At 38.7% G+C, this 23063-nt stretch overlaps 1 long non-coding RNA gene across 2 annotated transcripts in view; it reads left to right on the plus strand.

The window, feature by feature from the left end:
- The window catches only part of LOC125752479 (uncharacterized), a 29772-nt gene extending 8932 nt beyond the window's left edge, over nt 1-20840 (plus strand). For both annotated transcript variants that reach the window (XR_007402049.1, XR_007402048.1), the window contains exon 2: nt 20677-20840. This is a non-coding gene — a long non-coding RNA (uncharacterized LOC125752479). The remainder of the gene's footprint in view (nt 1-20676) is intronic.
- The last annotated feature ends 2223 nt before the right edge of the window (nt 20841-23063 follow it).

The following is a 23063-nucleotide window of genomic DNA, read 5'->3' on the forward strand; positions in this document are numbered from 1 at the left end:
ATAACATAAAATGAAAGAACAAGTCACAGAATGTCTACAGTTGGGTACTCTATATAGAGATTTTTTTTAAAGGGAAAAATAAAATATACAAAAACATGTAAATATATGTTTAACATAAAGAATTAATTAGGGAAATAAAATTTAAAAATACTAACCACATAAACAGAAGCTATCAAGCAATTAAGAAAACACCAGGTCTAACTAGTTTTTCAGATTAGTTTCACCAAAATGCATAGGATCACATAATTTTCAATCTTGTACAAACCCTTCCCAGTAAAACAGATTCTCACCAGTCTCATTCAACTTTTTCAATATCAACTTTGATATTGAAAACTAGACAAGGACAAGGTGGGAAAAAACAGTTACAGTCCTATCTCCCTTCTGAACATAGATGCAGTAATCCTTAGTAAAATATTAGCAAACCGAACCCAGCAAGGTATGAAAAAATAATCCATCATGACTAGGTACAGTTTATTCTAGAAATGCAAGGGTGATTTTACATCACAAAGCCTATTAGTGCTCGTCACTGTATTAACAGAATTGAGAAAAACAATGTGATTATGCCAATCGATGAATTAGTAACTGTTAAACACAATACTCCACTCATGGCACCTGCTATACTTTTGTTAAAATTAATAGATGCAGAAAAAGCAGTAAATATTTTTTTTAAATCATGATTAAAAAGACTTTCACAACCAGGACTGAGGAAATTTTCCATAACATTGTATTGGCTATCTATCAAAAATGTATTTTCTATTTGACATTATTTAGTGAAATAAAAGCTGCATTCACCCTAGCACCCAGAAATTTCACTTTAGGTACATACTTAAGTATATACAAGGATGATCAGAGCAGCATTGTTCTTAGAACAAAAAGCTGGAAACAATTCAAATGTCCATCCAGGGAACAAATAAATTTTGGTAAGGTCGTATGACCAAATATTACACAGCAATGTAATAATGAACATGCTACATGCACTAATGCAGACAGCTATCATAGAGGTAACATAAAATGAAAAGAGCAGATGTTGTGGACTCCATTGAATTGGGTTCCCCCAAAATTTCTATGAAGTTCTAACCCCTAGTACCTCAGAATGTGGCCACATTGGAGATAGGGATTTTTTTTTAAAGATTTTATTTATTATTCATGAGAGACACAGAGAGAGAGAGAGAGAGAGAGAGAGAGAGAGGCAGAGACACAGGTAGAGGGAGAAGCAGGCTCCATGCAGGAGCCCGATGAGGGACTCGATTCCAATCCCGGCTCTCCAGGATCACTCCCTGGGCTGAGGGAGGCACTAAACTGCTGGGCCACCCAGGCTGCCCCCTGGAGATCGGGATTTTAAGGAAGTAATTAAAGTAAAATGTGGTCATATGGAAGAATCCTAATCCAGTGTGATTGGCATCTTTATAAGAAGAGGAGATTAAGACACAGACAATACACAGATCAAGAGGTGAACATGTGAGGACATGACAAGAAGGCAGATGTCTACAAGCCAAGGAGGGAGCCTCAGAAAAAAAACAAACCTGCTGGCACCTTGATCTTGGACTTCAGTTCTCCAGAATTCTGGGAAGATAAACTCCTGTTATTTAAGCCATCCAGCCTGTGAGATTTGTTATGGCAGCCATAGCAAAGTAATACAGAATATTACAGAATATGTACTGTTATGTACTTAAAATATTTTAAAAAGGGAAATTAACCTCATTATTTAAGGATTCATATACATAAAATACAACTACAAAGAAGAGTGAGGGAATGACAGAGGATTGTGGCCACCCCTCCATCTCCTCCATGACGTGTTGGTGGCCAGAGAGGACAAGCACTCACACAGAGCCACGAATACCTGGAATTCTGAGTGTTGCGCTCTTTCCAGAAATCATGTCTTTCCAGCCCTTCTCTGGGGACTGTCCAATGCTGGTCTCCAGGCTCTCCAGCAGCCCACCAAGGAGAAAGTCCTGCACCAATTCTCCACCTCAGGATCCCACAGAGTCTGCAGTCTCAAACCAGAACTCAAACCAGAACTCAGCAACCCACACAGCTGCCTGGCTCTGGGAAGGCAGGCACGTTGGTGCTGGGACAGAAGTGGCAGCAGGCTGGGTACAGGCAGCCATTGGCTCAGGATCTTCAGCCTTCTGTAAGAGTTCACTGAGACTACTAGTGAGTCACACACCTGTCCAACAAGCACTTGGGGAATGCCTACTCTTTGCTGGACAGTACACTCCAAGCAGGGGGTCTGAGGTGAACCAAAGCGGGCTTACCCCTGTCCTCATGGCACTCAGACAGAGGCTAGTGGGGTCCAACAGACCTCACTGAATACCACCCCGGGCATTAGAGCATGGCAGCTGTGTCAGATGCCATACAGGGAGAGAGGCTTGCCAGTGTACTGAGGGTGCAGTGTGGAAATCTGATGGTGTCAGGGAGGTCAGGAGAGACTTCCCTGCAGGCACAGTTCTGGAGCAGGGATTTGCAGGGATGAATTGGGGCTTGAGTTAGCACAAGAGGGGAGGGAGGGAGAGAAGGGGGGTGAGGGAAGGGCTCCCAGACAGAATGAATGACCTGTGCAGATGTCCTGGGTAGCAGTGAGTATGGAACAGACAAGAGCCCAAAGGAGTCTCCTGTGTCTGGAGCACAGAGTGAGAGAAAGGGTGGTGTGGGCACCAGAAGGCTGCAGAGGTAGCTGGGCCTGACACATGCAGGGCCCTGGTAAGGAATTTTGAAATTGGTGCTAAACCCAGCAGGACGTCCCTGAAAAACAGGAAGAAGTGGGGAAGTGGAGATAGTAGGTAAGATGCCATTTGATTTGCATTTTGAAGAGAGCATTTTGCCTGCAGTGTGGAGGGGATATTTGGGAGGGGAGGGTGGCAAGGGGAACAGGGTGGACCTGTTGAGAGGCTGCTCCATTGTACTGCAGGGGTCCAGGGGAGTGATAGTGGTTGTTTTTGGTTAGGGTAGCAAAGGGGGAGGAGGAGAGAAATGAACAGATTCAAAATTAATTCAGGGTACAAAATGACCAGACTTCCTCACGAATTGGATAAAATCATATGTAACAAATGTTTTTCAAACCTGTAAGGAATCATTGGAAATAAAGTATCAGGTATATAGATGCTAGGGAGATTAAAGGGTAAGAAAGCAGGAGCAATAATATAATAATTAGACCATGAGGAATATAAGATTAAATGTGCCAAATGAGATAAGAGAGACGTAAGTAATGAAAAAGTCGGTATTTACGAAAACCATGTGATCTGATACAACTATCTATTGACAGATATTACAGCAGGCACGCACTAATAGAGACCAGCAACACTTGGGTAATTCAATCAAGGTTCCTGTAGGAAAAGGAAAAAAGGACAGCCAGGATACAGAGCAGCAGCAATAGCATCCTCCCACATTGCTACAAGCTTCCTGTCTGTCCACACCCTTTCCAACAGGGTACAGCTGCAGATGGTGGCATCAGAGCGGAAGAACACTGAAGATCTTTTGGAAGCATTAATCGTCCTGCTCCAGACTCAGTTTTATACACAAGCCTGGACCAATGAGCCTATGGCTGCATCTGCACATAGGGTAGAAGCCAGTCTTGGGCCAGGACACTTCATTCATCTTGAGGCTTGACACTTCACAAAATAATTGGTAGAGTAACACACACAACATAATCAGGCCCAAATAAACTTCTTATCCATCGTTCTGTTGCCTCCTCAGGCTGACACAGCTTGGTCTAAACACATTCCTAAGAAACTTTAAGAAAAATTTAGTAAAGTAAGTAATATCATGTATTAAGATGCTTAAGATTAAATAAATATTCTAAAATTGCAATAAGCACCTAAAATGGAAATTAGGAGATAATTTCATAAAAGTAACAAAAACTTTAAAGATTTAAAAATTCAACAGAAAAGACCCAAGAATTGTATGAATATAACTATAAAATCTTCTTGAGGCATACAACTAAGATCTGAATAAAAGGAAAAACATACCATGTGTTTGAATAAGAAAATTAATGTACAAAAAAGTCACTTTATTGAAGTGATTTATAAATTTAATATTCTGATCAGAATTCCAGTGGTTTTTGGTGGGTTGTTGTTTTGTTTATTTTGTTTTTATGGACATGAGCTGGGAATTGAGGAAAAGATCTCAGTGTTTGAATGGAAGGATAAATAGTTAAGAGTAGTTATGAGATATATGATGAACAAGAAAATTGAGGGGAATCAGGGAAATACAAATCAAAACCACAACGAGATACCACCTCACACCAGTGAGAATGGGGAACATTAACAAGGCAGGAAACCACAAATGTTGGAGAGGATGTGGAGAAAGGGGAACCCTCTTGCACTGTTGGTGGGAATGTGAACTGGTGCAGCCACTCTGGAAAACTGTGTGGAGGTTCCTCAAAGAGTTAAAAATAGACCTGCCCTACGACCCAGCAATTGCACTGCTGGGGATTTACCCCAAAGATACAGATGCAATGAAACGCCGGGACACCTGCACCCCGATGTTTCTAACAGCAATGGCCACAATAGCAAAAACTGTGGAAGGAGCCTCGGTGTCCATTGAAAGATGAATGGATAAAGAAGATGTGGCTTATGTATACAATGGAATATTAGCCATTAGAAACGACAAATACCCACCATTTGCTTCAACGTGGATGGAACTGGAGGGTATTATGCTGAGTGAAATAAGTCAATCGGAGAAGGACAAACATTGTATGTTCTCATTCATTTGGGGAATATAAATAATAGTGAAAGGGAATAGAAGGGAAGGGAGAAGAAATGTGTGGGAAATATCAGAAAGGGAGACAGAACATAAAGACTCCTAACTCTGGGAAACAAACTAGGGGTGATGGAAGGGGAGGAGGGCAGGGGTGGGGGTGAATGGGTGACGGGCACTGAGGGGGGCACTTGACGGGATGAGCACTGGGTGTTATTCTGTATTGGTAAGTTGAACACCAATAAAAAATAAATTTATTATTTAAAAAATAAGAAAATTGAGGGGAATTTACCTCACTAGTTATTAGGACATACTGTAAAATAGAATAAGATACATTAGAATGTATCAAATCAATATACAAAAAGATCAATGTAACATAATAATTTAAAAAATCAGTGGAACACAATAAAGATTCCAGATGTCAGCATCTTTGCAAAATTGATACAGAGCAAAGATGGTATATCCACTAAGGGGGAAAAGGATGAGTTATTTAATAGCCAGGATTGGCAGAACTGATTATTAATCTGAAAGAAACATATTAAAAATACAAAAATAAATTATAGGCAGCTTAAAGATTTAAATACAATGATAGTGTTATAAAAAATAAATAGTACTTCATGTACAATTGAGGGATTCAAAGCGAACTTCTTAATCAAGACTAAATCTAAAAGATAACATATATGTTTGACTATATACACAGTAATATTTTCCTATGGTGAAAGATATTATAAAGTCATTAAAAATGAAAAAAATCTGAAAAAATATTTATAATGTAGAGATGATACAGTTAATATCCTTACTATGTAAAGATATCTTTCAGAATGACAAGGAGACAAGTAACATATTAGAAAAATGGATAAAGGAACAAATAACTCATAGAAGAGAACGTCCAAATAGTAAGCAGATCGATGAAAAGATGCTTACTTCATTACAAAGTACCAAATTTTATATATACACGCATATACATATATGTATGTATCTATAATTTAAAAAAATATATTTTATATATATATATATACACACACACTCATCAGACAGGAATAAAAGCAACACAGTAGAATATAGGGGAAAGAGTACTATCGTATATTGCTGGTAGAAATGTTAGCTAATAAGAACTTTCAAAAATAATCTAGAAACATCTTAAAAAATAAACATATTATTTGATCAAGCAATTCCGCTTCTAAGATTTCCTATAAAAATATCAGCATGAATATGTTAAGGATATACATATAACATTGTTTCAGCATTATCTATCCCAGCCAAAATTAGGAAGCAGTCATCATAACATAAAGGTATGCTTAATATATAAGAGCTGTTAAAAGGAAAAAATGATAACTATATTATCTGACATAGAAAATTTCCATGAGGTATCTGTTGAATAAGAAAATCAAAAGAAAAAAAAAAAAGAAAATCAAGATGGAAGAAAGGGTGTATGTAAAAGACCACACCATATTTTGAAGACATTGACAAAATACCTTATAAATGTATATATAAATGCGTGTGTATATAATATGCACAAATTATATATTACGAATATGTATATACATCTATCTATCATCTATCTGTCTATCTATCTATCTATCTATCTATCTAATCATATATATAGAGAGAAGCCTACACAATAGATAAATTACTAGTCTCTAGTCTTACCTGAAATAAAATGGAATGGGAGCAATAGGAGATGATCCAGCTTGGGAAAGCCAGTCTTATCAAGTCATTTCCTTTTTTTAAGAAAAGATGTTTAGTGATTACCCATTTAACTTAGACAAAAATACAAAGTCTCAGATGATTTTTATCCCTAAATATCTCTTTAACCTTACCTTGCCCACTCTTTCTTTTCACTTCTTATATCCTAACCACTCTGACCTTCTGAAAGCCTAGAATATATAAAGCTCTTTCCCACCTCAGGCCTTTGTACTTGGTGTTCCCTATCGCTAGAAAATTCTTTCATGAAGCTTGGTTTCTCGTTCTCTAGTTTTCAGTCACCACCTAGTGATGCCAACCTTAACCGACCACTCCATTCTTTATTACAATGTACTGTATATTTCCTTCCATAGCACTTTCTTAAGTGCTGTTTATTTTGTTTTTTATTTGTTACTTATATATTGTCTGTTTCCCCCTTTGGCATGTAAGCTCCAGGAAGGCAAAAAGTACGTGTGTTTTGTTCACCACTATGTGTTCCTGGCACCTAACACAGTTAGTAAATGCTGAATGATCCATCTTCACACACAAGGTAGACTCAATCAAGCAAAAGACCATTAAGTTTCTGCTCACTCCTCAGCAACATCCACACCCCTACTTCCTGCACTATTCCCTACCTATGCTGTGCTCCCATGCTTTGTCTCTTCCTCAGAGACCTCACTCCATTAATTATTGGCCTCTTTTCCATATCTTCAGCTTTTCCTTCTCTTGAATACATGTATTCATTCTAAAGAAAAGAGGGGGAAGTGGGGATGAAACACTTTACTTTCTTCTAATAAAATATACTTGGAGTTGAAGAAACTCCATGAATTACACCTAGACATATAGTGAACTCAAAGAACATCAGAAACTAAGAGAAGATCTTGGGATTTGTTGTTGTTGTTGTTGTTGTTATTGTTGTTTACAAAAAGATCTTAAAAGCAGCCAGAGGAGAAAAACAGATTGCCTACAAAGGAACAATGACTAGATTGACAGCTTTCTGTTCGATGATAATGGAAGCCAAAATACATGGCAATAATGAACATAGCAATAATAAAATGGTTGCCATCTTAGGACTCCATATCTAACAAAAATATCGTCCGAGAATGAGGGGAATATAAAGACATTTAGACAAACAAAAACTGATATTGTTTGTCATCAGCAGAAATTCTAAAGAATGTATGCAGAAATATAGGGACAGAAGATAGGATGTAAGAGGAATGAAGAGCACAAAAGTGATACATATACATAGATATGGAATATAACAGAGGCGACATTACAAATCCGTAATAATCAGCAAAAAAAAAAAAAACCTGTCTTCTCAAGAAATGGATCTAGGAAAATTGAGTTATGAAAAACATGAAATTGGATCTTTTCCAAATAACATATATGCAAAATTGGACCTTTTCCAGATAACATATTCATGTATATAAATACAAAAGACAAAACAATAAGACTTTTAGAGTATACCATAGAAACAGTTTTATGACTTTGGAGTAGAAACGTATTTTTTTAAAGAATCTTTAAATGAAAATGGTTGAATTTTAGCATATTAAAATTACAAAGTTCTATTCATCAACAGATACCAGAAAGAGAATTAAAAGACAAGCCACAGCTTGGGAAGTGATATTTGCAACACAAGAGATAAATAAAAGGTCAATATCTAAAAATATAAAGAACATCTACAAATTAATCAAGATATAACTTATGACAAAAGTGGGCAAATGATTGAGTAGACATTTCACAATGAAGATTGTGGTCAAAAATATGTGGAAAATGTCATGCCTCACAGCAATCTCCCAGAAAATGAGTATTTTAATGGATAAGAATGGAAAATGGTGCATGAGGACTCCCAGGCTCTATCTCCAGGCCTTAAGTAAACGGCTCCTGCATTTCAAGGCCACGTCCTCACTTCTGAAATGTGCCTGAAGTTTTATGTTTGAAAGACAAGTTTCAGAAGAGGGACATATTTAAGTGGAGGCTGGCGGCTCAGTTGGTGGAGCATATGACTCTATATCCTAGGGTTGTGAGTTTGAGCCCCATGTTGGGTTTAGAGATTACTTTAAAATCTTAATAAAAAGAAAAAAAAGAGGAACCTTATTTGAGATAAGGAATTACTATTTCTTAGCAAATTAATGTGATTTTTTTTACTGAGTGAAAATATGAGGTAAACTTTATCCTCAATGAAATGTGCAAGCATAAGATCTCAAATAATAAACATTTCCTTTAATGAAGGTAGACATTTGTGACTTACCAATCTGATGAAGGTTTTATTTCCTTGTTCTTGCCTCTCTCTTTCCCATCTCGTGTTCTCATCTCATATTCATTTACACCACTCCCATCTAACCATAGCTCTGACCTCTCTACATTTTACAATACTGTTTGCAATTTTTTGATGGATTTTTCTCCAATTCATAATGAATATTTTTGGAAGAAAAAAATCAACACAAAATAAAATTGACAGTAGTTAAAACTGCACATGGTGAAATTTATTATGACTAAAATTTGATGGAAATTCTATCCTTGTCAAAGTTCAGATCTGTAGAGTATAAGCTGGATGAATTGAATTGGTTGCAAATAATGGCCTCAAAAGAAAACATGTGCAAAAACTATAAAGAATAAAATTTGTTAGGAACACAAACTCAAGCAATGAATCATGTCTTTGTTATAAGAGTTTCTCTTTAGAAAGGAATTGATCTCATTGAAAATAATATTGGAAACATTAAAGAGGGGGAAATGGGAATATCATATATTTTTTCATACAGAAAAACTAATAATTAAATTAGTTCCATGCAGTTGGCTCTGAAAAATACTGCATTGTTCTGATTAAAACAATTTTATCCAGTTTAGTGAAGTGTGTTTTCCATGGACTCATGAAATCATTTTTGTACATAAAAATAATGTATTACCTAGCACTGTATAAATTTAAAGATAGTAAATGTTTGCTAATTACCTGATATCAATACTGATACTGATTGATATGCTGCACATTTTTGCGACTAGCATTTACAGAGTGCCAGCTGTATACGCTTCAATGTACTAAGCACTGGCAATACAAAAATGTATAAGACAGATTTCTTCCCCAAGAAATTGACATGTAACTAAAATTGAAAATATAAGCCTAAAATTGTTTCATTTTGTTTTACTTTATTTGATTCTGTTTATAAATCTGCGCATTTTTTAAAAAGTGCACATGGTTAAAGATGTCACTTGTAAATTATTTATTCATTGCTCTGCTATAATGTAATCTCTTCAAGGCAATATCCTCTCCTGAATTTTCATTTATTTAAACATACGTGTGGACTCAAAAACCAGTACCAAAAACCTCTAAAGCATTACACTCAAAATATGAAGTTGGTATTTTGCATTCTGTAACATCCTCCTCTTAATTTAGCCTGTCAAAGTCCGTTTATCCTGTCAGTCCTCCATAAAGTCAAACCATTAATTTCCTCAACTGTCAGTGTACATATCACTTTCAGGATAAATCTATCAAATGGAACCTGACATCTCCCAGGCTTTGCCATCATTAGATGGTGATTAATGTTAAAAACTTCCATTTGTCTTAAACACTCCCCTTTCTAATTCAGTAATTGGATCAAAGATAGAAGATGTTGTGTTAATGGGCACTGCAGTCTTGTTTTCCAGGTGGCTCCTTCAGCTCCTGAGATAGGGAGTCTGAGGCTCCTCCAAACTGTTGCTAGCTTGAAGCTTCAATCACAGTCTACCACTGGTCTTCTGCCTCCACAAGGGTAACCCCAGGACTCTGGTACTCTGTGGTGATTTCCTGTGAATAAAGCCCAGGATGAATGCATTTCAAACTTTGGCCTGCAACAGTTAATTAAGCTCCCAGACCCTCATCTTTGAAAACTTCTCTTGTACTGTATTAAATACACTGTACTAAAGTGCATTAATTACATTCTATTAAAGTGTATTAATATACTGTACTAAAGCTTAAAGCTTTATATTAGATTCCCACCGTTCCATTGTTCATAGGAAATAAAATCCCTTCATGATCTGGGTCCTACCCAGTCCTGCAGCTTCTTTTAAACTCTCTCTGTCTGTTTCTCTAATCTAGCCTCATGGCTTACTTGCAGACATTCAAATACCCTGTGCTTCCCTTCCATGGGTCTTTGCATTTCTCTGCCTGGAATGTTCATTCCCCCTATCCTCACCCAGTTCCTCTCTGATTAAGGATCGTTTCCTCTGGGCCACTTGCCCTAACCGCCCACAGTAGTGTTATATGTGGTCAAGTGCTTCTCCCTCACCACTTGTGGCATAATTGTCATCACTTGTTTGCTTGACTACCTGCTTAATGTTTATTCCCTCTCATTCAACAGTAAGCTTCATGAGAACAGGGAATGCTCTGGCTTTTCACCATTCTCTCATCATAGCCATAGTACACACAAGGGTTCACTCAAAAACGCTCAGTACATACCTATAAATTGCAGTGGGGTTGTATTCAGGTCACAGTCTGAAAGGGTTACATTTTTTGTGTATATGTGAACAGGAGTGGAATTTATGCCATGTGATATCCTTTCTGAGCATCAGCTGATCGCCGGAGCTAGCAAAGGCCTCTACCAAACGCATTTAGGTCTTCAGTGGTCCATACTGGCGGGTCCATTCCCAGCTCACTTGCCTACCTGAAAGCTCAAAGAGTAAAAATGGGCAGTTGGACCCAGTACAAATAATTATAGGTAACGTACCTACTGAAATGTCCTGCCAAGAAAGTCTAAGCCAATTGCCAGGTATAAAATTAGGAATTCAAGTGTTCTTGAAAGCACCAAGTTTTAAAATGTAATCCTGACTCTGTGTTCACTTTAAAAAAGATTTTCTATGAGGGTTTGACAGTCTTAACATCAGCATAATTATCGATTCCTGATCTGCCTTGAATTTGATTGCTTTTACTTAGTATCTAAGGGTGGGCAGAAGCATATTAGACCTTGGGTTTGCAGAGTAACTACTATTTGTTCTTTGCCCCAATTTTACTGCATGAGAATTGGAGCCAAAGATTGAGTAACTTCTTGTCCAGAAGGCTCTGTACTTGGCTGGTTGTGGATGTCTCAACAGGACACATTCAGATCTGTCCATTTTCTTTGGTGCCATCACTACAACCTTAGTTCAGGCCACTATCACTCTCACCTGGTCTAGTGTAATAGTGTCCTTTTTTTTTTTTCTAGTGTTCTCTACAATTCATTCTTCACTTTGCAGCCAGAGAGGTCTTTATATATCAAATAAGATCATGCATGCCCTAGCCCAAACCTGCCAATGGCTTCCCATTATATCACATCTACTTATTCTACCAACTAATAAAAGTGTTAAAAATCTTCCAATTTTAATCGTAGATTTGTTTATTTATTCCTTTAGTTTTTTCAGCTTTTCTTCATGTATTTTGAAATTCGATTATTACATACAAATTTAGAATTTATTATATCTTCTTAATGGGTTGACTCTTATTATGAAATATCCCCTTAATCTCTAATAGTACTCTTAGACTTAAAGTCTACTTTGCCTGACATTAATGTACCTGTTTCTGCTTCCTTATTTCTAGAATTCATATTGTATATTTTTTCATTCCTATATTTTAAATTTACCTACATTTTTATATTTAAAGCGTATGTGTTGTTAACATCCTATAACAATCTCAACCATTCTGAATCTCAATCTTTTACCCATTTTTATTGGACTAATTAGCCCATTTATATTTAATATAATTGTTAATACAGTTGAGTTTAAGATTACATTCTTGATACATTTTTCTATCTGTATTATCTGGATTTGTTCCATTCCCCTTCAGTGCTTTTTTAGGTTTGCTAATTGTTTTTTATTATATTATTATATTATTTTATTTCCTCTACTGACATTTTAGGTATACTTCATTTTTTAGTTTTTGTTTATTTTTATTGAGTTCTCTGAGGTTATAATGGATAAACTATATTAACAATATAACCTAGTTTGGAAAAATATTACACTATTTCAAACATAGGAACCTACAACAGTATGCTTCCACTTACCCCCTTCTGTCCTTGGAACAATTATTATCATACATTTTTACATCTACATATGTTATAAACTCCATAATACATTTTTATTATTTGCTTTAAACAATTATTTCTTAAGAAATTAAGAGAGTGGTGATGTCTTTTATATTTATTCACATATTTATAATAAATGGAAGTCTTCATTCGTACATATAGGTAAGAGTTTCTACCTTGTATTACTTCCTTCATTTTCCTGAAGGACATTTTGACTTAGCAATTTGATGAAGGCAGTACAATGATCCCCTTATCTTTCCTCTATCTCTCCCTCCCCCATCTCCTGTCTTATCTCATATTTACCCAACCTACTCCTATCCCTCCAAACCAGCATATTTCTATATCTTTGAATACTTCTTGCAGTACAGTGCTGCTGATGACAAACTCTCTTACCTTTTGTTTATCAGAATGTATTTTTATTTAGCATTCATTTGGTAGGGGGAAGATTGTTGGATACAAAACTCTAGGTGACTTTTTTTCTTTTAGCATTTTAAAGATGTTCCATTGCCTTCTAGCCTACCTTGTTTCTTATGAGAAGACAATGTTAATTCTTATTATTGTTCCTGTATATGTAGTATGTTTTTGGTTTTTTGGCTGCTTTTAATATTTTCTCTTTATTTTTGTTTTTTGGCAGTTTGGCTGTGATGTGCTTTGTGTTTGCACTGCTTGTTGATTTGGGAGGTGCTTGGATCTGTGGGTTAATATTTTTCATCAAATTGGGAAACTTTTGGTGTGTTACTTTTTCAAATACTTTTCTTTTCCTCCTCGGACTCCAATTACACAAGTAAGCCTGCTTGATAATATCCCACACATCACTAAGGCTCTCTTCCATTTTTTCCAGGCTTTTTTCTCTCTGTGCTTCAGTTTAACTAGTTTCTATTGTGTTTTGTTTTGTTTTGTTTTGTTTTCCTCTTATACAGTGTCCAATCTGTCCTTCAGGGCACTGTTTGCCCTTCGAAATTTCTCTTCAGCTCACAGTTTCACAATAGCTGTCTTCAACCAGACCTCGTAGGGTCTTACCCTTTGTGTGTGTGTCTTAATATTTGGTCAAAGACTTAAGGGGACTTCAATGCAAATTTCTTGAGTTCATTCTTTGCATAGTTCCTTCTTTTCTGGTGCATTGCCCTGTAAATGTCCAGCTTCCCTAGTGTTCCCACACTCTGATCTTTGCCTACTCAGCTCAGTGAGATTGGTATGCTCTGTTCATCCTCTAACCCTCTAGGCTATATTCCAGAAAGTGCACCCACACAGAAAGCCAAGGTGATCAGGAGATTCACTTCATGTATTTCCCTTCTCTCAGGGGTTTGATGTTTTACTCTGCCTTTTATTCAATATCTAAAAGTCATTGTTTATATGTTTTTCTGTTTATGTAGTTTTTACTATGATAAGACTAATTTAGTACCAACTACTCTGGTTGCCCCATCTCATTTAGAATAAAATTCAAACTCCTTGTTTCTCTGGTTTATAAAGCACAGTTTAACCTGGCCCTGCCTAGTTCTCTGATTTCATGAAGTACCATTCTCCCCTTTACCTACCTATACTCTATACTGGGCTCCTTCCCACTCCTCAGACATACTGCTTGTTCTTACCTTAGGGCTTTAGCACTACTCCCTCTTCTGTATAAGATGCTCTACGCTCTAATTGTCACATTATGGTCTCTTGCTAATTATTTAAGACCATCCAAATTAAAGTATACACCTAGCCATTGTCAGAGCAACTTGTTTTATGTATTTGTAGAATGTATACCATATTCAGATATTTTTGTTTGTGTATTTTATTTATTTTTCTCTTGGCTTATTTACTGTCTTCTTTCATTAGAAAAAGTATCCATGAGGATAGAAATGTTCTCTGTCTTTTTTATTGCTGTATCTTCAGTGCTGGGACTGTGCCTAATAGATATGAAGTATTCGATAAATACTTCTTAAGTGAATAGATAAATTAATAAAGCCCATTTTTCTTCTTCATTGTTTCGTACCTTCCTCTCAAATTACCACAAACTTTAATGGAATATTCAATCTCATATAACATGGATGATGGTGAGGAAGATAATAATGATCATGCCTGATATTTATTGAACTGTTATTACTATGTGCTAGATGCTGACCTAAATGCTTTACCTTTATTATCTCATTTAATCCTTATTACAACCTTATAAGGTATCTGATATTATATTGGCATTTCAGATAAGAAAGTAGGCACAGAGAAGTTAAATGTCTTTGTGAGTGTCTCACATCTAATCATTTTGCCCAATCTCTAGTGTTTATCATTCTGGCAAACTTCTAGGTTGCTATTGTCCAGGCTCTGATTTTTATTTCCACATGACTGGATCTGGGTTTTATACTGCCTTTGAGATACACCCAGGTCATGCTAGTCTCTAGCACTAAAATATCATGTACCACATCTGTTGTCTATTACTCTTCCTTGCCAAAAAAGAAAACCAAAAAAAAAAAAAAAAAAAAAAACCCCAAAACAAACAAACAAACAAAAAAAACCCAACTCATATTGTGCTATTGTATCCAACCCTCATGTTTCTACTGTAGCATAAATATGCTTAACCAGCTGTTGCTAACGCTTTGTAATGCTTGTGACAACTCTACTGAGAACTTCCTCTTAATGGAGCAGATGGTGTGAAATCAAGCAAGCAAGTGGAAATGTAGTGACAGAGCTGAAGGAGGGAGAGAGATACTGGTCAATGCTGCTTCTTTTTTTCTTTTCCTTTTTCTTTCCTTTCTTTTTTTCTTTTTGAGATTTGAATCTAAGGCAGGTTATATTCAAGTCTCTATGCTTGTATTCCAAAGGCAGTATAAGATCTGGATATGAGGTTAAAGGAAAGAAGTTTGCAGGAGTGGGAGAATGGTTAAAAATGTTTTACAGAAGTGACTGACAAAATCACCAAAATGAATATGTTCCTCCAAAAAGCAAATGGATTTGAAGAACAATAGAAAACATTGAATAGAGTTAAGGATTAAAGGAATAAATCAAAAGAATAATAATTTTCCCAGAGAGAGTAAACAACCTATCCGATACCAATGTTAATAATAACCATCTTAAATAAATTAAGAGTTGCAGTTTTGAACAACTTAAAGAGAGAAAGGTGAGAGTCAGACAGACTGCATAAACCCCATACCCAGTGCTTACAAGCTATGAGACCCTAGGCAAGTTCCTTACCCTCTGTGAATTTGAATTATCCTTTGGATAATAAATCCTATCATAGGATATGAAAAAGGTAAGTTTGGGGTAGAGGATGGTTATTTGAGGGACAAAACATTTACAACAAAACCAGTAAAGGGGTACTCCCATAAACCCCAAAATACAAGTAGGTGAAGACAAACTTTTGTCATTCACAAACCCTTCAGGGCAGTAGGGTGAGGTTTGGGGAGGGCTTATGGAGGAGAGGGGAAAGAAGGAAGCATCAGGGTGTCCAACAGACTTGAGAATAGGAGAAACGCCAAAGAAGCAAGAGTATACACTAGAAAGCACAGCAAGCCATGGAGAACAGCAGTTGCAGCGAGGAGAGATTTTGCCAATTCATAGTGAGGGTGGGAAAGAGGCCCCTGGTCAGAGATTCTGCTGAGTGGAGCAGTGAATTCCCTCTTTCTATCCTTGGTTAGCAGAACATTCACGGTTTCAGGGAACCTAACAATGCCAAAGGCTGTATGAAATGCACACTACAAGGAGCATTCCGAAATTCTCTGTTAAACTCATATCAAAGATTTCAGTGTTTTATAGATCAGACTATAAAAACATTAATTTCATTTCCTTTGAGACCAAGTCTCAAGTCCCCTGGCTGCAAGACCCTCTAGGCTGAAAATGGCCTGGATTCCATGAATTGTTGTATGAGCTTGCAGAGCTATCTACGTTGTCCTTGGGCAAGATTTATGCAACATTGGCTATTGCCAGCTTATGGCTGTACATTGTGGAAGAAAATAATCCAGAAGAGGGGGGAAAATTTATGATCCAAGTAAAGGAAGGAAGAATTACAGGAGTGATATGCTTTAGTTGGTCAGGTCAAAGGGGAAGAGGTGGCTGTGGATAGGATCATTAGGGATTCCTTTACAGGAACTGGAATGCAGGCAGATGCATAGAGGCGGATACTGGCAGGTGGGTAGATACTGTGCTGGCAACTTTTGCAAGTTCTCATAGTGCTTCTGCTTTCTCAGTTAAGTAGGAAGCAGTGTCATTAGCTGAGAGAGAGGAGTGGGGAGGAAGTGCTAAAGGTTTGAGGAGAGAGGAACAGATTATGCAATTGTCATTTAGGGGAGAGAGAGAGAGTGACTGCCCAAGGAGAATGTGGTATGGTTGCCAGGTAGCCCATCTTGATCAAGTTTATATTAGGCATGACTGGAGATAAGCAGATCCACAAGAGGGAAACCCAATGGTCTCAGGAGGGTGTGATGATTAATTTTATGTTGATAGGGCCATCAGGGGCCCAGACATTTGGTCAAACATTATTCTGAGTGTGCCTGTGAGGGTGTTTCTGGATTAGATTAACATTTGAATCAGGAAACCAAACAAAACAGATTGCCCTCTTAGTGTGGATGGGCCTCATCCAATCCACTAAAGACCTGAGCAGAGCAAAAATGCTCAGTAATAGGGACTCTGCCTGCCTGACTGTTTGAGCTAGAACATTGGTCTTCTCTTGCCCTTGAACTGAAACTTATATCATCAGCTCTTTTGGGTCTCCAGTTTGCCTGCTATTGATCTTGGGACTTCTCAGCCTCCGTAATTGCATAAGCCAATTCTTTATTTAATCTCTGTATCTATCTATCATCTATCTATTTATCTTTCTATCATCTATCATCTATCTCCTATCGTTTCTATTTCTCTAGAGAACATGACTACCAAATTAATGATTTAGTGATTGTGTTAGAATGGTAGTGGTGGCTTACCCTGGCTCTACTTCCTCTGGTGGGAGACATGAGGGGCACCCTATGGGTGAACCCCCAAGGTGTGGGGCATGAGACCCAGAAAATGACCCATCCCCCAGTAAAGCTTGTTTTCTCTGTGTTGCTGGCTCAACCCAGGAATTAATGAGAGGGTGGAGATGGGGCTCTTTCTACTTCATAGTTTATGTCTCTTGAGTTCTAGACTTGGTTGTGTTTTTTGTACATTGTCTTTCCTCCTATTTGCCCCATTTTGCTCTCCATCTTCCAGCCTCCCAGCTTACTGGCAGTCTGGATGATGGCTGCAGACTATGAATGATGCCCTTTCTCTGACTAAACCAAATTCAGACAATAGCAGCTGGTTCCTAAGGGCCCATTGGCCCTATGCCCAGAAGAGCTGGTAGGAACCAAAGTCTCTGAGGCTCAGTTAGGTCAGACCCGGATGCCATAGCCTCCAGGCATGTAGTCTCACTTTCTTTGTGACCTCTGTGTGCCTCTCTGGGGAGAGGAATAAAGAGTGTCCCTGAGAACATGTCCCATGTCACTTCCCTCACACACAGGTGGGCCTTCCCCAAAGGGAGGTACAGGCCTAGGACACTCCTCTCAGCTATACCATGGGTAGCAGGCAGCCCTCCTGCTTTTGTATGTCCTTGAATAAAGAATAGCTTAATATTTTTAAATAATTGGGGAAAATCCAAAGAAGAAGAATATTTTGTGACACATGAGAATTGCATGAAATTCAAATTTGTGTCCATAAAATGTTATTGGAAGAGAAATATACCCATTTGTTTAGATATTTTCTGTGGCTACTTTCTTGGGCAAAGTTGAATAGTTGTAGTAGGGACCATTAAAAAAATTTACTATCTGGTCCTTGACAGACAATTTCTTGTAACCCTTGTTCCATGGCATGGTACTTCATTGGAGCCCAGAAGGACTGGGAGAAGCCAAATTCTCTGGGACCAGATGGGTCAAACTTGGGAGCCATAGCCACTTTGGCTCCGTCAAAAAAAACAAAGAGCCCAATGTCTGGGGTTCTTCACTGAGAAGAATGAGAGAAGATAACAGGTAGTGACAAGCAAATGTGTTTACTTCATACATCAAATTGAATATATCTGTAAACATATTGAAAATGAAATCTGGAAATATTTTTAAGAGCTTCTAGTTTATTTTACAGAAAACCATAAGGCCTCAGAGATGCCACCAAGAGGTAAAGTCATGTCCAAAGTCATGTTCCATGTACACAGCTGGTTAGTGGCTGAGACCAGACTAGAACTCATTTGCTTTCACTTCCTACTCAACACTCTTTCCTTAGCCTTCTATATTATAGTCTTTGTGATGCTTTGGGGATCAGAGCCTATTCCTTCAAACTATGCTATGGCCAACTTCCCTTCCTGCAAAGTTTGCCATGAGTCTTAATATGGGGACATCTGGAGCCCACTGAAAGCATGTGTGGTCTTAGGTTGAGAAGTTCCCATTTCTGATATTAGGCCATCTATTAATAAAACCAGAGAATCTTTAGAAGCAGTTTCTTCCAATTACCTGGAACTTCTGGTAGGCGTAAGGGTACAGAGGAGCTTTTGCCATTTGAAAACTGTCCTCTGACTTCAGATTTCAGAGTCCTTTCCAGTGACAGCCTCTCAAAAATGCCCATGTATCTAATTAAAAATATAGATTTTTCTGTTGTGAGAGAAAGCCAAAATATAGCTTTAAAATTTGCTTGGCCAAGTACATTTAATAATACCTAAATGCTCTCATGTGTTAAATATTCTTCCATTTTCTCCATAACCACTTACAATAAATATTGATGATTGTCTAACTTCGAAAATGGCTATGTACATAGGAAAATATTCATGTGTGTCTCATTGATTTTCCTGACAGGGCCAAATGGAGCAGGTAAGCCAATTTAACACAACCAATTTCCAATTTTGCACAGACTGAATAGGAGAAGTGCCATGGAAATGAATAATCAATCTTACTACCATTATTATTAATAATATTTAGCTCACATACAGCTCCTTCCATTTTTTAAGCACTTCACCAGCATTAACAAATTTATTCACTAACACTCAAGGGAGGCATTTTTGTAATGGGAACGAGAGGCCAAGAGAGACGTAAATGGCCTCCTTAGGGCTAAGGAACAGTTTGGGTATCGTGCTGCAAAAGCGGTATAGCCTCTAGTGAGTCCCAGACCCCACAGGATTTCCTACTTCCTTAAATACTAGAGAAATAATGCAACCTAGGGGACAAGTATAATTTTTCAATCTTACTTTTATAAGATGTGTATTTCCCATAAGAAGAACGGCATAATAAAAGCTACTATATTTCAAACACCTACTATGTGCTTAACACATACTGTTGGGTAACTGTTGGGGATATTGAAAGAAAAGAGCCTCAGCCCTGAAGAAGCTGGGAGATTAGGGAGGGAGAGAAAGGGAGATGAATAACCAAACAGCACACAGTGAGATGAGGGAGCTCAAGGGAGAGAGAGAAGAGAGGCACAGCTGAGCGGAGAAGGAGCACCCAGCACACTGTGAGCATGCTCCCCGAGAAAGAGATGCTGGAGTCCAGCCCCACGGGGTGACTGAGCATCAGGGCAGGGGATCTGAGCAGATCACAGATCAGACACTGTGGAGAAAGGGGAAAACATGGGGAAAAGGTGGCCTGGAAGAGCACTATGTCCTCTTCAGCCTAATGAGAGTGAAGGCTACTTGTCTGAGATGAAGATTTTGTGATGCTAGGGAAATAATTGCAGTGTCTTGTATGCCATCGGAGCAGATTATATTCTCCAAAGATAGCTCCAATAATATCTCCCATGTCACCCGATCTTCTGTAACGTGTCCTTGCCACCCTCTCCCATCCAGAGGTAAAGTTATATCCCCTCCTACTGAATCCTTAGGTGGGCTTAAGACTGCCTTGAACAATGGCATCTGGTGGAAGGATGCTCTGTGACTTCCGAGGCTAGGTCAGTGAAGGCAGTGCTGCTTCCGCCTTGTGGGACACTTGCTTTTTGGAGTGCTGAGCCATCAACTAAGAAGTCCAACTAGGCCCTCATATTGGTGCTCAGACCACCAGGCTCAGACCACAAGTAGTTGCTCAGACGAATGGCACCAGCTGAGATCCCAGCCAACAGCTAGCATCAGCCTGCAGACATATGAGTGAAAACACTTCCAGATGATTCCAGTCCCCAATTGTCAAGCCACTGTGAGCTCTTGAGTCTTCCCAGAGGAGACCCAGATACCGTGGAGCACAGAGAAGCTATCCCTGTTGAGACCTATTTGAATTCCTGACTCACAGAATCCACAAATGTAATAAAATGGTTGAAATGGGGGTGGTTTGTTATGGAGCAACAAACAGCTGTGCTACAGACTTTTTTACTTTATTTTCAGGCAATGGAGAATCACTGAAGGATTTTTAAGGGCGTACACTGTCATCAGCTTTTGTGTCGAAATGTAGGAGGAGGGGGATCCTGTGTGAAATGAGAAGACCACCTGACTAGTGATTTCAGTATTTCAGGCCTAAGGATTGTTCTTAGGTAAATCTTGGGTTATCACCTTTCTCTGTCAATGTTGGTTGATTTTGTCAGTCACACTTGTCTTCCTGTGGTTCAATGATTCTCATTCTGGCTGCACATTAGGATCACCTGGGGAGTATTAAAAAATATCCCATTTCCTGGGCCCCACCCCAGATCAATTAAATCAGAATATCTGGAGAAGTGGGACTCCAACATTGGTATTTTAAAAGTGTCCCTAGGTGATTCTAATGTGCATCCAAGGCTGAGAGCCACTTAGTGAGCTGTTCACCAACCATGCAGACTGAGCTCAGGGACAAGTGGCTCATGCTATAAATCTGAAACTCAGTTGCAAACTAAAATTACAAATTGCTAAATTTGTTATACTCTCTCACCTTGGGGGAAAAAGAAGTTTCTAGACAGTAAATGCTGGTTACCACTGTAGAACCAAAGGAAAAGTTACAGACCTGAGGCCACATTATGAGAAAGATGTGAGGTCTTGGGGTGAATTTGTGAAAAGAGGAAGAGTGAAAGCTCTCTTTTCACAAGATTTATCTATTTTCAGTGGAGAGCTCCTTTCTCTAAAACATAGCTTCCCAGCATGGTTTGATGAAGCATCTCTTCCAGCAATTTTCTTTTCTTTGACACGGCCCAAGCCAAAATGAATCAGTTACATAGCTCTAGTGCATGTCTGTGGAACTGGATAAAAGAATGAGAAAACCTCCCCTGTGTGCATGTGCAGAGGTGAGGGGGCATATGTGTGCAGGTCTAGGTCATAATGTTGAAATGTAATGGGTAGGCAGGAGGGTAGAGAAAGGAACTGACTGGAGAACGAAGTCGAGAATGCCTGTGATCTGGAGCAGACCATGTGCCCTCTCTAGACTCCAATTTCCTCATCCGTATAGGAAAATAGGATGATCCTGAGGTCCCTTCTTTAACTGGAAACTATGGTTCCATAGTTGGGTACCAGAAACCTCTGTGGTTTGCTCTGCAATTGTCATTCTGCCCCAGACTAGCGAGTCTTGCTTCACAGTAGCTCTTTGCTTTGTGTATTAACCCTGTGTTTCCAGTGCTTTGACATCTGGGGACTTGCTGATCCTGGAGAGACTGCCCCTCCCAGGGCTAGCCAACTGCTAGAGATAATAGAGATACCTGCCAGCGTACTTTTCATATGCAAACCAATCTAGAGCCCACACCCCAAACACCTCCTTTATCAGACCCCGCTAGGGCTCTCACACTCTGGGCCCCTAGCCACCTGCTCTAATCAGGACCAGGTACTGGACAACCAGGGACAGCCTTGTTGCCTCAGAGTCCTCAGAAATTATCCAAACTAGCAAACCCTCAGCCTGCTTACCCTGTTGTGCCCATTCCTTCCTGCGGAAAACACACTCTTGTCCACGTTTTCCCCTGTCCCGATCTGCATCCTGACTGACCCCATTCTTCCGCACATGTTCCTTCTCTTGGGATCTGTGAGTGTAACCAGCTCTTTTAAAGGGCAGTCATCTTCTGATCTGCTGGCTTTGCCATACCTGCACAATAATAAAATCTACATTTTAAAACTCTCTGACTAGAGCATTCTCATTTGTAAGTCACAGATGAGAATGGTGACCTCCCTCTCAGTATTCCTGACAGCCACACTGATCACAGAGACACAAATGCAGTTCGCCAAAGCATAAGTGCTTGGAAATTATAGCAATGTTTCAGACTAATACATAAAAGCACCTCTGAAGTTTGCATGGTGTGATGGGCTGGTCCAGGCACCTGTTTCCCTCACCCTTAGATCTGTACAGATTGCCAAGGAAATTGTCCATGGTGTCACAGCTAATTGGGATGGAAATTGGGGAAGTAAATGTAAATAAGTCCTCCAGCATGACCCAGCAATCATGGCAGGGATGCATTAAATAAATTGACATTAACCCTTCTAGACAGACTCTCTGTGCTCAGTGGCACATGTTCCTATCATCGCAGCAGTCCATTATGCCTCAAGTTTGGTAATGTTCCCCATAATCTGTATCATAATGATACACAGATATTGTATGAGAGGGACCGACAGCCTCCTCTCAGCTCCTTGTTTTCATAGCTTGCACAGCAGGATTAATTTCACAGCTTTTAGTTTCATGACATTCAAATACCAACAATTGATTGGGGGGGAAGGGAGAGACCCAAGTTTATTGGAAATATCAGTCACTGCAAAAAATCCTGGAGGAAAACTCGCCACTTTGTGAAAGGTCACCAGATAAATAATTGCCTTCTGAATTGGGATAA

Source organism: Canis lupus, chromosome 14 (genome assembly GCF_003254725.2).
Source record: "Canis lupus dingo isolate Sandy chromosome 14, ASM325472v2, whole genome shotgun sequence".
Classification (NCBI taxonomy): domain Eukaryota; kingdom Metazoa; phylum Chordata; class Mammalia; order Carnivora; family Canidae; genus Canis; species Canis lupus.